The sequence below is a fragment of the Triturus cristatus genome, chromosome 9, assembly GCF_964204655.1.
Source record: "Triturus cristatus chromosome 9, aTriCri1.1, whole genome shotgun sequence".
In the NCBI taxonomy this organism is placed as follows: domain Eukaryota; kingdom Metazoa; phylum Chordata; class Amphibia; order Caudata; family Salamandridae; genus Triturus; species Triturus cristatus.
Window position 1 is genome coordinate 1,265,311,479 of NC_140592.1, and position 17,109 is coordinate 1,265,328,587.

General features: G+C 45.9%; 1 protein-coding gene across 1 annotated transcript in view; it reads left to right on the forward strand.

The window, feature by feature from the left end:
* Positions 1-17,109, forward strand: part of ARHGAP5 (Rho GTPase activating protein 5) — a 570,224-nt gene that overhangs the window by 240,575 nt on the left and 312,540 nt on the right. The window lies entirely within an intron of this gene.

Here is a 17,109-nt window from a genome sequence, read left to right on the forward strand (position 1 = left end):
CTTTCTAATCCCCAAAAAGGATGGCTCCTTGAGACCCATTTTGGATCTCAGAGCATTAAACCTATACATACTGTCAGAACACTTCCATATGGTAACGTTCCAACAGGTGCTTCCATTTCTACAACAAGGCGATTTTATGTCCACACTAGACTATACAGACACGTACTTTCACATTCCTGTCCATCCAGCTCATCGAAAATATTTCAGAAATCCGATAGCAGGCAAACACTATCAGTTCAAGGTCCTCCTATTCGGAGTAACTACTGCTCCAAGAGTGTTTACCAAATGTCTAGCTGTAGTAGCAGCTCATCTCAGAAGACCACAAATTCACGTCTGTCCCTACTTAGATGACAGGCTCATCAAAGCCAGCAAACCAAGTGTTTAAAACACACTCCTACCACACTAAACTTACTCTACCTATTGGGCTTAACAGTGAACTTGCAAAAGTCTCATCTACAGTCCTTACAAATACATTCTTATCTTGGAGCAACTCTCAACACTCACACAGCTCCAGCCTCTCCCAGTGCAGCCAGAATTTGCAATCTTCAAACTCTGTTATTACAGTTTCAAGTCAATCAAACCTTAATAGCCAAAAGTTTTATACAACTGTTAAGAATGATGGTGTAATGCATCACAATAGTGCCTCACACAAGACTACACATGCGTCCTCCACAGACATGCTTAGCGTGTAAGAGGAATCAGTCACAGGGTCAATTATCAGATATAGTGTTGGTAGACAGACACACCCATCGCTCTCTGCAGTGGTGGAACCCACAAAATGTATCAAAAGGGCGGCCTTTCATTGACCCTGTTCCTCAGGTCATGCTAACAGCAGAAGCAGTTCTCTCAGGCTGGGTGCCCATCTCCACAATTACACAATTTAAGGTCTCTGGGAAAACAAGCACAAATGTCTCCACTTCAAATATCTAGAGCTTGTAGCAGTATTTCTAGCAGTCAAAGCTTTTCAATCTCATCTCATACACAAGGTTGTCTTAGTCCGCACGGACAGCATGACAGCCCTGTACTATATACAAAAACAATGGGGGGCACACACTCTCTCCAGCTGTCATGCCTCTCTCAGACTATCTTGAAGTGGGCAATTCATCACAAAATTCATCTTCTGGCAGAACACCTTCCAGGAGTCCACAAACAAATTGCCGATCTCCTCAGCAGAAGGAGACTGCAAATACAGAAGTGTGATCTTTATCCTCAAGTTCACCTTCCATACTTTCAAAGATTGGGATTTCCACAAATAGATCTGTTTGCCACAGTGGACAACAAAAAATGTCCAAACTTCGCCTCTAGGTTCCCACTCCCTCGATCCAAAGGCAATGCCCTATGGATCAATTGGTCAAAGATATTTGGCTACGCTTTTCAGCCTCTCCCACTCCTTCCATTTCTGGTTCAAAAGCTCAGGAAAACATCACTCATACTGATTTTAGTAGCTCCCACATGGGCCCTTCAGCCATGGTACACCACACTTCTGGAACTCTCAGTGGTTCCACTTAAAAACTACACCTCAATTCCAGCCTTCCCACTCAGAACTGTGGAGAAATCAGACACCCAAACCCCAAGGAGTTCAACCTAGCGATTGGGCTCCTGAAGTTATAGAGTTTGGATACTTACATTTGCCACCAGACTGTCTATTATAAAAGAAGCAAGAAAGCCCACTACCATAGCTTGTGATGCAGCAAAATAGAAACAATTCATTTATTGTAATTACAACAAAATTCATTCTTTAGATGCTTCTGTACAAAACCTAGTTTGTTCTCCTTTGCGCCTGCAGCAATCTAATTTAGCTTGCACATCTATTCGATTGCACCTGGTAGCAGTGGCTGCATGTATGCAAAACAGACAGCATTTATCTTTGTTCATAGCCCCTGTGATTAAAGCCTTTATGGAAGGCTTAAAAAGAGTAATACCACCCACAATACTTCCAGCACTGGTATGGAATCTCAGCATTGTACTTACAAGACTCACGGGTCCACCCTTTGAGCCATTACACAGGGTGACCAGAATTTTAAAGCCAAAAACCGGGACATTTCACAAAAATAGAACGACTAAGGACTACAATTTTACTTCAACCCTGCGCACAGAATGACAGTGCTCCTTAGCAGAGAATTAAAGAAAAGGCAGTAAGAACATGCATAAAATGCCATTTTTAAAGCCAGTTGCATGCCTCTTAATGAAATTGCTTTCTTATAATAGCTGCTAACTATCCCTGCTTTGCAAAACATAAAAATCTACCTCCCACTCTTTTCAGCTGAAAATCGAAATAAAAAGAAACAAGCCATGAGCTTAATTTCCTGAAATCTGCCGGGACAGCTGGCGTAAAACTGGGACTTCCGGGCTAATCCGGGACGCCTGTTCACCCTACTCTTACAGTTCCTTTCATGGAAGGTTGACTTCCTCATTGCAATCACTTCATTAAGGAGAGTTGGTGTGCTACAGGCATTAACCGTAGAAGAACCCTTCTTTCAGCTTTATAAAGATAGAGTAGTTCTTTGCACTAACCCAAAATTCTTCCCTAAAATGGTGTCTACTTTTCATCTTAACCAATCAGTTGAGTTACCTGTGTTCTTCCCTCAACCGAATTCTGTAGCAGAGCGAGCTCTTCACACACTTGAGGTCAGAAGAGCGTTACTGTATTATATTGAAAGAACAACAGATTTTCGTAAAACAAAGCAACTCTTTGTTGCATTTACACTACCTCACAAGGGCAATCCCATCTCTAAATCTAGCATTTCATGATGGATTGTTAAATGCATTCAAAATGGCTTTGTAAAAACAAAAAACATGATACCCCCTAGATTGCATTCCACTCGCAAAATAGGGGCATTTATGGCCTTTTTAGGTAAAATTCCTATGGCGGACATATGTAAAGTAGCAACATGGTCTACACCACACACATTTGCCAAACAATATTGTGTGGATGTGTTAGCATGACAACAAGCAAATGTAGGCCAGGCAGTGCTAAAAACACTTTTTCAAGCAACTGCAACATCTACTGGTTAGCCACCGCTTTGGGAGAATACTACTATACAGTCTATGCAAAGCATGTGCATCTATAGCACACATGCCTCAAACAGATAATGTTACTTGCCCAGTAAGCATCTGTTCTTGGCATGTAGAGCTGTAGATTCACATGCGCCCTCCCACCTCCCCGTTCACCTGTAGTTGCAGTTCTCCTTATTTACGTTACAGACGCATGAACATCTCATCACTACACTCACTTGATCCATTCTTACCCTCTTACGGGAAAACAATCTAATGATGGAGTTGATGCCCATGCGCACTATCAACGAAAGGAGGAGTCACCTTACCTCGTGACTGGAAAGACTTCTTCGAGGAAAAGCAACTTGCAAACATTTCGACCCAACACTAGATGGCAGGAGTTGGCAGGAGTATGCAAAGCATGTGGATCTACAGCTCTACATGCCAAGAACAGATGCTTACTGGGTAAGTAACATTATCCTTTGCCCTTCCGTGTTGACATCCCTATATTCCATACTCGCATGTGCATGTTGCCATGTATTTTACACTGTATTGCAGTTCAGGTGTCGTTTGTGGGTCCATGGATACTGGAGACTCAGGTTTGGAGATGTCATTTGTGTTGGAAGTCTACAGGCACTAGATCTATTCCAAGGTTGGTGCCCCCACCAATTTAGGGATGCGCCATTGGGTATTTTGATCATCATTTCTCTTAGTTGGTGTGGGGAAGGTAATTACAAAGTAGTATATTATTCTCTTTCCTCTTCTGTAAGAGAAGAGGGGTTACTCCAGGGTTAAATTTCCCACGTTCAGGATCTTCCCGCGCTTGCTTATGGCCTTCTTAATTTTCTTAGGCATTGAAGAAAAAGTGGTGACCAAAGTTAGTCTATCGGTTTTCTATTTGGCCACACTTTCGAGCAGTGCACACTATGATTATTATTTTTTGCTCTCTTTCTGTACTGGTGTGCAATTTTATTAAAATAGTTTCTGGGCTTGTATTTTCTGGGTAGTTTGTGATTGTTTTTCCGACTGTGTGCTGTTCCTTCATATCCAGATGAATTGGCTGTATTTGGTTTTCTTGCATAGCACATGGATGCTGACTATTATACAGTAAGAGGGAGTTTCTGTCAGCAGGTTTGTGATGTACACCTCTAGTAAGCTTCCCTTCCTTGGCCTTGATTAAAAGGTCCAGGAAATTTATTTGATCGTTATTCGTGTGTTATCTAAATCTAAGAAGTGGATCATGTCCATTCGGCCATGCTACGATGGCCGTTGCTTCTTCCTTTTTCCCATGCCAGATTATGAATACATCATAAATATATTGTCTCCTTATTTTGTTAATTGGGCCTCACATCCTAAATCTATGTTCTTTTGAAATTGTGGACGTATAGACAGGCTAAACTTGGGAGGAATGTACTGCCCATAGAAGTAACCCCTACTTTCCAACACTATTGAATGATGTTCTTGGTTACAACTATTTCAGCCTCGGCATGGATTTGGTATTCTCAATGTCATTCCCACAGAATCTTAGCAATAATCCTTAGTATCGCCTCCTGTTGGATGTTCGCATAAAGCCGGGGCCTCCAACCTTTTCTGTAAGAGCTACTTATGCGCACTAAAAATCAATCGGCGCTACTGATATTAGTATTGTAACAGTGACCGCATCGGACAGTGTTACATTATTGGCCACAGTAGTGACACCTCAGTACATCATGTAGGGTTGACATCATTAATGTAAAAGGCTTCATCAATTTGGAATAACTCTACGCGGATAATACAGAGCAGTCATAACTATAATGCCCCGGGCACCATGGTAATAACATTAACAGGTCTCTCCAACGCCCCATGATTTATCACTCAAATTTAAGATTTAAAATGATTTTGAGTATTATCCAAACCTCAACTTATGAGTTTTAAATTTACACATTTTCGTCTCAAATAAATGCATTTCAATTGTGGTATACATACATTATTTCAGCATGCTAATTTAGCAGGCTGGGCTGCACACGGGAGAACTGCTAGTAGCTGACGAGCTACTCGTGGGAGAAGCCTAGTATAAAAGGTTTGACATCAAGGCTAATCAGTAGCCTTCTTTTTAGGATCGAAGTCTAAATCGTGTATCAGAATAAGCATGTCTTTACGGTATGCAAGCATGTTTTTTACAATCGTCCTAGGAGAAAGTAAAAAATTGGGAAACCGGTTCCAGCAGTGACCCACTCCCCGAGACTCTTGGTCTTCCCAGGGCAGTATGATTCCTTTGTGGATCTTTAGTAAAATATAAAAATATGGAATCCTGGGTTTTTCTATAGTTTAAGCAGTCACTTTGTTGTTTAGCCAGCCACCCTGCTGCAACTGCATCTGAAAGCCAGCTTTCAATTTCTCACTGGATTTCAACGCAATCTTCTGAAATGGTTTTCATTTTCTAGAAGTCGTATGCATTCTCCCTTTTAGCACTACCTGCTTGTGTGAGAGAAGATAACCCTTGTGTCTCTTTTTTTGACATTTAGGCGAAGGTAGGCTCGAAGAAAATTCTACTTTCCTACATTCAAAAAAAATGGGTATGCAGTTCCTAACAGGGCAAGGGGAGCAAGGTCAGCTAAGTGAGGGAATGTCCTCACGTAATGGCGGAAGGAAAGGGGGATTTCTCCTTTTGGAATTGGGGCACTCACAAACCCAGCCAGCTGGGTGTCATGCTTCATCGTAGGGCTTGCTCCTCGTCAGGTCGGCACCTCAATACCTGATGGGCTCCCTATGAGGGGCTCTTTGGCGGAGATCTTTTATTCCATGCCGTTTGTTGCCGTGGGTGTGAGGGGCCTAAAGGTGTAGATGTGTGGAGTGAGGGTCAATGGACGGTGCAAAGGTTAGAACAGGAGATGGAAGTCCAGACAGAATAATTCTAATGAATATGGGTCCTAACCTGGTTAAAAAGTAGAAGTGTCTGACAGAGTAATAAAGGAGTTTATGAAGGGTCTTTTCAGGGTTTTCCCTCCAATAAAATGTCCAGCAGTGCCTTGGCAACTTAACACAGTCCTTGCACAGATGATGAAGCCACCTGTCGAACCCATTCATAAATATGATCTGAAGTTTGTGTCATGGAAAGTAGCTCTACTTCTGGCTCTGACATCAGCCAGAAGAGTCCGTGAGATCCAAGCTTTTTCAATTTCTGAACCTTATATGCAGTTCAAGACAGACAAAGTAGTGCTGAGAACGAATCCAAAATTAATTCTGAAAGTTCTGAAGTAATTTCACCTAAACAAACCTGTTGTCCTACCTACATACTTTAAAAAAAAATCCAACTTTTATAGCGGAAAGATCCCTTCACACGTTGGATGTCAGAAGATGCTTAAGATTTTATATCGAGAGAAGTCTTTTAGAAAATCAAATCCACTGTTAATCGCTTTCGTCACCCCCAGGAAGGGTTTGACATTATCCACAAATAGTACTTCCAGATGGATATCTTCAGCCATTGCGTTCTGTCATAGAAGGCTGGAAGGCCTCTAACTTCAAAGGTTAAAGCACATTCAACAAGGAAGATCGCTACTTCTGCCGCATTATTCGCGGTAGTGTCGCTCCCAGACATTTGCAGAGCGGCAATGTGGTCAAATGTCCATACATTCACCAGGCACTGCTGTCTGGACACAGCATGGAAAGGAGATTCAGCGGTGGGCAGACTGTACTCCGCCGTCTGTTTCTTCAAGGTACTTTTTATTTTTAAAGAACATACTTGTATATGAGTTAATGCATGATATGATTGTTTTTTCATGATACTTTATATTTATATATGTAGTCTTTGTTATTTTTAACATTCTGAGACACACAATCCGCTTTGTAGGCTAAAAGATCTAGTAGATTTTGAAAGTGCTCTATTTTGACCATAAGGAAAAAGGGTTCTTACCCTTAAAACGCTTTTGATGGGTGAGATACTGCTTTCTATTCTGATTCAAGCATGTGAATCTATGAAAGATTCAATGCTGGATAAAAAAACAAGTTACTTGCCTGTACACTGTGGTTCTCCAGTATTGATATCTTTCATAGATTCACATGCGGCCCGCCCCCCTCCCTGTTTTTTAAGGTAGACCACTTTTACCTCACGATAACTATCCTTGGCTCACACTGGTGCTGGAAATCTGAGGTATGGTGGCTGTGCAGGGGATTGTGATCTCAGGGCTGGCGTCTCATTGGCTGACTTTTGGAGCATATAATGATGGTGATGGGTTACAAAAGTATAATACCGTTGTATTGGTTTTCATGGAATTTTTCTTCAAAACTGCTATATTTCTAATACCGTGAGACTCCCACCACGACGACGGGGAAGATTCAAGCATGTGAATCTATGAAAGATATCCATACTGGAGAACCACAGTGTACAGGTAAGTAACTTGTTTTTTTCATCCACTCTTCTGTTCTCTGCTAGCGAGAGGGTAGGTTTGTGAACCTGTTGCGGCAGTAAGTGGGAATATCCCAGATTACTGTTCTATGTGTCTCAATGAGAGTGGAGCAATACTTGTGACCGGTGTTGCTGCTGTTCTTGGAAACATAGGAACCGGCTACTCCTGAAGCACACTGAGGTCCCCAGTGCCGCCTTCTTGTTATTTCTTTACGATTTACACTCTTGGAAGCCGATGTGGGGTCAGACAGGAATGTATCACCTACTGTTTGTAAAATGTCTTATTCTTTTATTTAAAAAATGAAGTCTTTACCAATCATGATGGTAGTATGTTCAGTGGCCACCGTTTTTCTCTGAATAGGTACTTAGGTTACACTGTAATTTAACGGTCGTCTCGCTCTTACCTGCACTTCTGAAGGAAGACCTCAATAGGACTAAACCTCTGCAGAAGAGCTAGGCGCAGCTTCGCCTTGTAGGTGGCCTTGGTGGCTCTTTCAACATCTGATGTAGGTCAATTCAAACATCCTTGTAGCTTCACAGGAATGGCTCACAGGAAGTGCACTTCTCAGGTACTTGGTCACAGCTTGCTGTTCAACATAAGAGACGAAAGTCGCAGTTCAGACCTGATGGAACAATGAGCAGTGGTGGTCTAGGTATTTTGACCTGCATTTGGGCCCTGTTTGAAAAAGCAGAAAGCGATCCCCCGTGGTAAGTGTGAGATTAAGGGACAAAGACTTACACGGGCTCCAGTCACTTAAGAATATACATGGCGGAAGACAGATAGATACATAGACTTTATTGCATGATTAATTATATCATTACAAAAGAGAGCCACAAAGCCCCAGAGGCCTACACAATGAAATAGTCTTAAAAGAATAAAAACTATTTTATAAACCTTGAACAGAAAAAAGTTAAAAGTTGGTGTTCTAAAAAGATTCATAGTATGAGGGCTGCGCCCCACCCACGTCAGAAAGGCTCCACTTCGTCCCCCATCAGCTGCTCGTTCTCAGACCAAGTTAAGACAGGATTGGAGGAGGAGCTTTCCTAGGCCCAGACGGGTCAGTCCTGTCGCAGATGAACAAAACTGGGCTCATCACCTTGCAAGGCTCATGGCATTTTAGGGCTGTCCCTTTCTCTTAGGTAGTGTAAGGGGCATATCGCTAAAGTGCCAGCAGGAGCAGGTTTAGTCCTGAATGAAGCTGCCAAGGGTGCGAAGAAATAGTTATCGAGAGCCGTGGGTACTCGGACTTCGTTCAAATTGAGGGCTCACTGTAGCAGGAGTTATTACTTGCAGACCCGTGCCCTACACAGGGCGCCATTAATTAATGCTATGCCAGGTAGGATTTAGCAACAAGAGATTGTCACATGGCGCAAGGATTAGGTGCGGTTTGACATGTAGGACTTGCATTGATATCTGTTGCAGAAAAAAGCAGGTGCAACAATGAAATATTGTCTGGCACAGACACGGTCAGGTAACTGGTTACATTAATCTTGCCTTGAGAATCAACTCTGGCTTCATGTAACAAGTTGTTTGATACCATGGAGTGCCACAGTTGGGTGCACCGTTCAGAACTTCAGCAACTGCAGGGCCAGCGTGTAACCCTGTACTCGCCAGTGGGGTGGCCAAGTCTTCTCACAGTTAAAACAGTTTTGAGTTTTTACTGCCAGAACATGGATTGTACATGCTCTGTCCATGAAACATGCTGCACCCTGCTATGGCTTTGAATGACAAAGTTGGGCTAGCAGTTGGAAACTGCTCTTCCAGTCTGCAGTGGTGGACTGGGAGACTTTTTACATTTGTCACACCCAGGGTGTCGCAACCCGTGCTGCAGTCCCTGAGGTGACTCTTTAACTTACAGGCCCTTGATAACATATGCTAGGGACATTCAGGTAAATGAGCCTCTGCCAATTTGGTATAGTCAATCTAACATACATGTTTTGGGGTCAGGGCACTGGCACTGTGGGTCTGGTTAGCAGGTCTTAGTGCTCTATGAGTCGGAAAAACCATCAGCATCAGTCAAAAGACTTGTTGAGGGTGACCATACAAAAAGAGGCATTTCCTTACAGTAAGGTCATGACCTAGTATTGATGGTGAAAAGGAGTACCACTTTAGGTGGACCTTCTTCAGCCGAGTATTCTGTTGGTGAAAGGCAGATAATCATGTAACACCGTTACCAGGATGCGCATCGCACTGCTGCTGCTGGGTCAGTCAGAACGCTGAAATGAGGGGCAGATTGGACACCGCATCATGGACGTCTGACCCTACAGATTGAAACGCTGAGGGTACTCTCTCCCAATACCATGGAATCGTTTCCAAGCCTCCGCTATCCCCCTTGGTCCCTCCTCCTTCTGTGCTTACTCTGGCATCTTCCTCCAAGAGGTGAACTTTCCTGGAGTAGCTATTGCTGTAGGCCAGCGAGAAAAGGGGTGGAAAGCCAGATATTTCATGGTCCTTAAATGGTCTAAAGGAGAACATCAAGACTGGTATCTTGGCCCGTCCTGGATGGACGGCTCTTGAGGACTGGTGGGAGTGCCCCTGGGCCTCGTGACCGTGGGCTTCACATCCCTGCCAGGCAGTGCCACGTGAAAGTCCTCCCCTTTTGTGAGCACGGTTCTCCTGCTCTGCCTTCCATCTGCACCTCCAGTTTCTATCGAAGGCCTTATACTCTTGTGGTTGTCCATCTTCTCACAGGTCTTCCCCGATCCAGACGTCTTCAACCTTTCTTTGGTAAAAGGCAACTTCTGCATATCGAGGTAAGACTAGTAGTTGCTGAACATTCACAAAGCCATTACTGTACATGTGTTTGTGAAATAATATCAACTTGAAAATATGTCACTAACGATCTTATTGAAAAGAAGACGTACTAATTGGGTGTAATGACCTATTATTGTGATGCGTTTTAATTTGAAGTTGACATAAAAATCTTGAAATGTTTTTTATCCCGTATAATTTAATTGCGGAGTCCATATCCTGTTGCATCTAAATATATTTGTCTACAGTGGGGTGGCAGGTTTCGCTCCAAGTCATTTGAGGGAATTTAGTGGCAAATTGAGAGGTTGCACCAGGTGCCCGTATCATAGGTGAAAACATTGTAAGATCTAGCGTCACCCCTTCCTCGTCGAATTTTGTTGACATTTTTTTAGCTAATAGATACCCCTCTAGATGAGGACTGCAGTAGCACATGGGATTTTTTCAAACACATTGAGATAGGAACATCGATGAGTGGGGGTGCTGGATAGGCAGTTGGTGGCAGCCCTAATCTTCTCTTGGCCACGAGTAGAGCCCGGAAATGTCGTAGTTGTGTCATTGAACAGGGACCATCACAACTGGCAGACGGATCAGTTCACTTGGATGGGGGACCAGCAACATTATTTAAAGGAATTAAAATGAAATTTGTGGAGTGGGCGTTCATGATGTTCGGACCCTCAGATGAAATCTTACTCCTCCCATTCCCTTTGCCACTGCTTACATTCTAAAAGACTGCATGTCAGCGCCTGTAGCGTAGCTCAGAAGTCCCCGGCCGGCGCAAGCAAATGCTGGGGTGCCGAATAAAATAGCTGGTAGCCCTAAATCCGGCTCTGCCTCTTTAATCCACTATTCGCTGCTCCTTTATCTTACACTTGCTGGTTCCTGCTTTCTCCCTTTGTGATGGTTTTGCCATCTTTAGCTTCCTCTTTTTCCAAACTGAGTGTTTTTCCCTCTGTTGGACTTGGTAAGTATGATGCTAAAAAATGACGGTCCTCAAAAATAAGTGCCGGTGGCCCCTACCATCTCGAATTGAGCACTGCCCTGTGCACGAATCATTGTCCTGGATGGATTTATTTTTATTCATTATGTGCAATACCCTACATGTTCTGCAGCGGGCTGCAATATTAGATATTTCAGTCTCTGATCACGCTAATGTAGTGAGAGTGTGGAATGACCGCTCCAAGTCATATAAGAATGACAGCTTGAAAAAGACCACTATTATACTGAGAGACCCAGTAAATACGGCTGAGATCGTAAAGTGATTGCAAATTATTTTGCTAACAATGCACTAGACTACACCACTCTAGACAGTAGGACGCTTTCAAAGCTGTTATCAGAGGAGCGCCGTTCTCAGCGAAAACTAGGTTAGCCTGGAGGTAAAATTGCAAGAACATACCAACCGCACTCCAGCAAATTGAATTGCAGGGCAAAACACTCTCACAGTAGGATCCAGATGTTAAATAGCAGCGCAAAATGGACAACTTAATCTGCACAATTATGAAGCTGAGATGGAAATCTGAAAAGCAGGACCATTCTAGTCCGAGCTTGGCAACAAGGCACACTCTCATTTAGCACATCTGAGGGTCCACAGAGCAAAAGCTCATGAGCATGAAAAGATGGACTAGCCCTTGGACAGTAGCAGAAAATGAGCGAGACCTTTAAGGAGTCCTAACAAGCTCTGCTTTCTAGAGAGGAGGCGACATTGCAGGCATTGGGGAGTATGTGGCCCTAACACCCCATGCCACAAATTGCTCCAGCTGAGTCCAAAGAACTAGATCAACCATTTTGGAGACAGACATAATGAAGGCATTAAAGAAATGCAACCTACTAAATTCCCTAGGTCCAGGGGGCATCCTGACATTTAGTTGTAAATTCTTTCTACCGCAGCTATAATCACATCTGCCCAAGGGGTTTAATCCCTTCGCTACGATTGCTATTATAACACATAATGTGAGAGGGGAAAACACTTCACTGAGGCGGAAGCCTGAAAGGATCCTTCAGAGTGGGCATCCTTAAGGCACAAAGCACTTCTCAACCAACATTGTTGCTAAAATCTTAGCAAGTTATTGTAATGAATACCAGGAGGTTCCGCAGGAGCGCCAGGAATCCGGAGAAATTACCACTGCCTTCCCCGGCGACCCTCCGACTCTATCAAACTCTAGAGGAACGAAGGGCACCCCCGGGGAAAACAGGAAAACAAAACAAGGGAAGGCGGGAATACTTCAGGAAGACCAAGGGTTCCACGTCTGGTACAGGTGAGACTGAAGATTACTGTAGGGAAAGAAGGGTTAATGCACCTGTGCACTCATGAGTCTTCTTCAAAAGTGAAATATCAACCCCTAGTCTCACCTACCATTCTACTGTTCTGTAAGAACCCTACAGCATTCTACGATCAGTTCCAGGTATCAGTAAACACGTAGAAGAGCTTCAAAAGAGGGTCCTGTACAACAAAGACACCTGTATTCAGATTGACATTACTTCTCTTCACTACGACCCATATGTGTGTAAGTTCACTTACCCCCACTAGATATTGATGAAACTGGAATCTTATCAGGATTGTATCAGCTGCAGGTGGAATATGGCACCTAATCTGTGGGGTAATTCACATAGCTCTATGTACTATAAATGACTCTTACCAATGTTCTCTAACTATCATACACAGATATGGTCTTTTGAACGTTAGAAATAAAAGGCAGCGCAAAGCGCTGTTACCAGGGTTCAGTAGCTGCAGTTCGATATCACCAAGTGGTTCCCGCAAGTCTTCCCAGCTCTCTTCAATCTTTTGCAACACTACGACAAGTGGAGGTGGTGTTGAGGGCAAACCAACAAGAAGGGGGAAGAGTATCATAAAGAAAGAAAACAAAATAAAAAAAACAAAAGGGAAACACTACGAGGCTACGAAGTTAATGCCTCTTTTCCTCTTAGAAGCAGCTCGGTACGGCGAGATGGAGACGCCGATATCCGGGTGAATCACCCAGTGGGAGGAGCTGCGAAGGCAACTCCAAATTCAGGATATCTTTGGGAATTTCCGTAAGGGGAGGGAAGGTGGCTGGAGGTAAATCCCAGCCAAGGGAACTTGTTGTTCTTTAAAGGCTCCCGAGACTCAAGAGCAACACGAAGGAAGCTGACTCGACCTCCGTCGAAGCGAACGCCAGCAAAGCGAAAGCAAACAGGAAACAGGAAGCAAGGAATCCCGGAAGTCAGGCAAAATCGTGCGGACGGAAATGGGGCCAAGACCTAGAACGCTAAGCGTGTTCGGGAGCGTTTACGCTCCTTTTATACTCTAGCAATTGTCAGGCGGGACTCCTGAACTCCGGGGCATGACAGTTATCTTGAACTGGCTGCCCTCTCCGGTCAACTTGGACCAGGTTGGATTTGTGAAAGAGAGTCAGAGGGAGACGATATTGGACAAGTGGCTCACCTGGTCGAAAAGACCAAGAAGGAATATGCCAACGATCTTATGCAGCGTAGATGCAGAGAAAGCATGAGTTTGTCCTACCCGGAAGAGCTGGTGCGGCGAAGAGGTTTCGCCCTAATATACAAAATTCGATATTGGCAGGATGCAAAGCTCCTGTGGGTAGAATTGAAGCTAATGGCAAATATTCAGAAGAAATTATTTTATAGATGCGGCGAGACCAGGCTGCCCGTTGGCAGTGAAGCATCTGGCGATTCAGAAAAGGATGAAGCCTTCAAATAAGTTCATCCCATTTGGTTCTTATGAACAGAAAGAAGATTTGCTTTTTCTACCAACTCCGTCCATTCTGTGCTGAAAATAACCGAACTGGAGACCTTTGAGAAGGTCTCGTCTTCGGCATCAATGACCCACAATCAAAAATCCTACCCATCAGTATCTGCTTAAGTTTGAGTCACATTGAGGCAATGAGTTACTTCCGGTGCGCTGCGGGATGGATATAGCGGAGGATTTAACACACTCATGGGCTGCGCAATGGCCCAAGAACAATTTGCAGTTTTTACTAAAATAAATACTCTAAGGCCCTCGGAAAATGGAATAAACTGTTCACCTCCTGGTTGGAAAGAATGTATGTCCTGAGGTGGACTATACTTCCTGCACATCTATATTTGTCAACCACTCCCGGTCCTTCGAGGAGTGAATAAAGCTTCAAAGGAATTGGCAGAGTTTGTCTGGGTATGGAGAAGGGCCTACAATAGTGAAAACTATTGATAGCACCCAGATAGAAAGAAGACTGGCAGCTCCAGATGCCATACAAAAAATATTATGGACAAAGCTATAGAGGGCCCTTCCAAATGGGACCCTGCAACGGTTAAATAAAGGCCCCAAATGGTTAGATTCTTACCCCCACTGAAACGGTTTTGAATGTCTGAGGGGCAGTTACCACAAGGGGAGCCTTAACTACTTTCCCATCTCCTAATGCTCCCAAACATGATAGTGAACATTGCTCTCCAGGCTCGCGTGCGGACTTTAGAGATGATGTGAGAGTGCCAAACGCCCTCCAGTTTGTTCCAACTTCTTGCAATACAGAAGATAATACTGGGCAGTGTGTGTGGTGGGACAAGGCCATGTACCAGTAGGTGGTTATTGAGCAGTGTGTGTGGCAGGACCAGGCTGTGTACCACTAAGTGGTTACTGAGCAGTGTGCGTGGCAGGACACTGCTGTGTACCAGTAGGTGGTTACTGGACAGTGTGTATAGTGTGACCAGGATGTATTGCTGTAGGTGGTTACTGGGTAGTGTGTGTGGTAGGACTTGGCCGTGATGCAGTAGATAGTTACTGGTCACTGAGCATGGTGGGACAATGCCATATCGCAGTAGATGGTTACTGGGCAGTGTGGATGGTGGGACCAGGCCGTGATGCAGTAGATGGTTACTGGGCAGTGTGCGTGGTGGGACCAGGCCGTGATGCAGTAGATGGTTGCTGGGCAGTGCGCATGGTGGGACAATGCCATATCGCAGTAGATGGTTACTGGGCAGTGTGCATGGTGGGACCAGGCCGTGATGCAGTAGATGGTTACTGGGCAGTGTGCGTGGTGGGACCAGGCCGTGATGCAGTAGATGGTTACTGGGCAGTGCGCATGGTGGGACAATGCCATATCGCAGTAGATGGTTACTGGGCAGTGTTCATGGTGGGACCAGGCCGTGATGCAGTAGATGGTTACTGGGCAGTGCGCATGGTGGGACCAGGCCGTGATGCAGTAGATGGTTACTGGGCAGTGCGCATGGTGGGACAATGCCATATCGCAGTAGATGGTTACTGGGCAGTGTGCATGGTGGGACCAGGCCGTGATGCAGTAGATGGTTACTGGGCAGTGCGCATGGTGGGACAATGCCATGTGGCAGTAGGTGGTTACTGGGCAGTGCGCATGGTGGGACAATGCCATGTGGCAGTAGGTGGTTACTGGGCAGAGTACGAGGTGGGACCACTCCGCATGGCAGTAGGTGGTTACTGGGCAGTGTGCGTGGTGGGACCACGCCGCATGGCAGTAGGTGGTTACTGGGCAGTGTGCGTGGTGGGACCAGGCCGTGATGCACTAGATGGTTACTGGGCAGTGCGCATGGTGGGACAATGCCATATCGCAGTAGATGGTTACTGGGTAGTGTGCATGGTGGGACCAGGCCGTGATGCAGTAGATGGTTACTGGGCAGTGCGCATGGTGGGACAATGCCATGTAGCAGTAGGTGGTTACTGGGCAGTGCGCATGGTGGGACAATGCCATGTGGCAGTAGGTGGTTACTGGGCAGAGTGCCAGGTGGCACCACGCCGCATGGCAGTAGGTGGTTACTGGGCAGTGTGCGTGGTGGGACCACGCCGCATGGCAGTAGGTGGTTACTGGGCAGTGTGCGTGGTGGGACCAGGCCGTGATGCAGTAGATGGTCACTGGGCAGTGCGCATGGTGGGACAATACCATATCGCAGTAGATGGTTACTGGGTAGTGTGCATGGTGGGACCAGGCCGTGATGCAGTAGATGGTTACTGGGCAGTGCGCATGGTGGGACAATGCCATATCGCAGTAGATGGTTACTGGGCAGTGTGCGTGGTGGGACCAGGCCATGATGCAGTAGATGGTTACTGGGCAGTGCGCATGGTGGGACAATGCCATGTGGCAGTAGGTGGTTACTGAGCAGTGTGCGTGGTGGGACCAGGCCGTGATGCAGTAGATGGTGACTGGGCAGTGTGCATGGTGGGACCAGGCCATGATGCAGTAGATGGTTACTGGGCAGTGCGCGTGGTGGGACAATGCCATGTGGCAGTAGGTGGTTACTGAGCAGTGTGCGTGGTGGGACCAGGCCGTGATGCAGTAGATGGTTACTGGGCAGTGTGCATGGTGGGACCAGGCCGTGATGCAGTAGATGGTTACTGGGCAGTGCACGTGGTGGGATAATGCCATGTGGCAGTAGGTGGTTACTGGGCAGAGTGCGAGGTGTGACCAGGCCATGTGGCAGTAGACAGTTACTGGGCAGGCTGCGTGGTGGGACCAGGCCGCGTGGCAGTGGGTATTTCTGGGCAGTGCTCATGGTGGTACAATGCCATGTGGCAGTAGGTGGTTACTGGGCAGTGTGCTTCTGGTGACCAGGCCATGTGCCAGTAGGTGGTTACTGGGCAGGGTGCGTGGTGGGGCCAGGTCGCATGGCAGTTGGTGGTTACCGGGCAGGGTGCGTGGTGGGGCCAGGTCGCATGGCAGTTGGTGGTTACTGGGCAGGATGCGTGGTGGGGCCAGGTCGCATGGCAGTAGGTGGTTACTGGGCAGTGTGCGTGGTGGGACAAGGCTGCGTCGCAGTAGGTGTTTACTGGGCAGTGTGTGTGGTGGGGCCAGGTCGCATGGCAGTAGGTGGTTACTGGGCAGTGTGCGTGGTGGGGCCAGGTCGCATGGCAGTAGGTGGTTACTGGGCAGGGTGCGTGGTGGGACCAGGCTGTCCGTGTGCCAGTAAGTGGTTACTGGGCAGGGTGCATGGTGGGACCAGGCTGTGTACAAGTAGGTGGTTACTGGGCAGGGTGCGTGGTGGG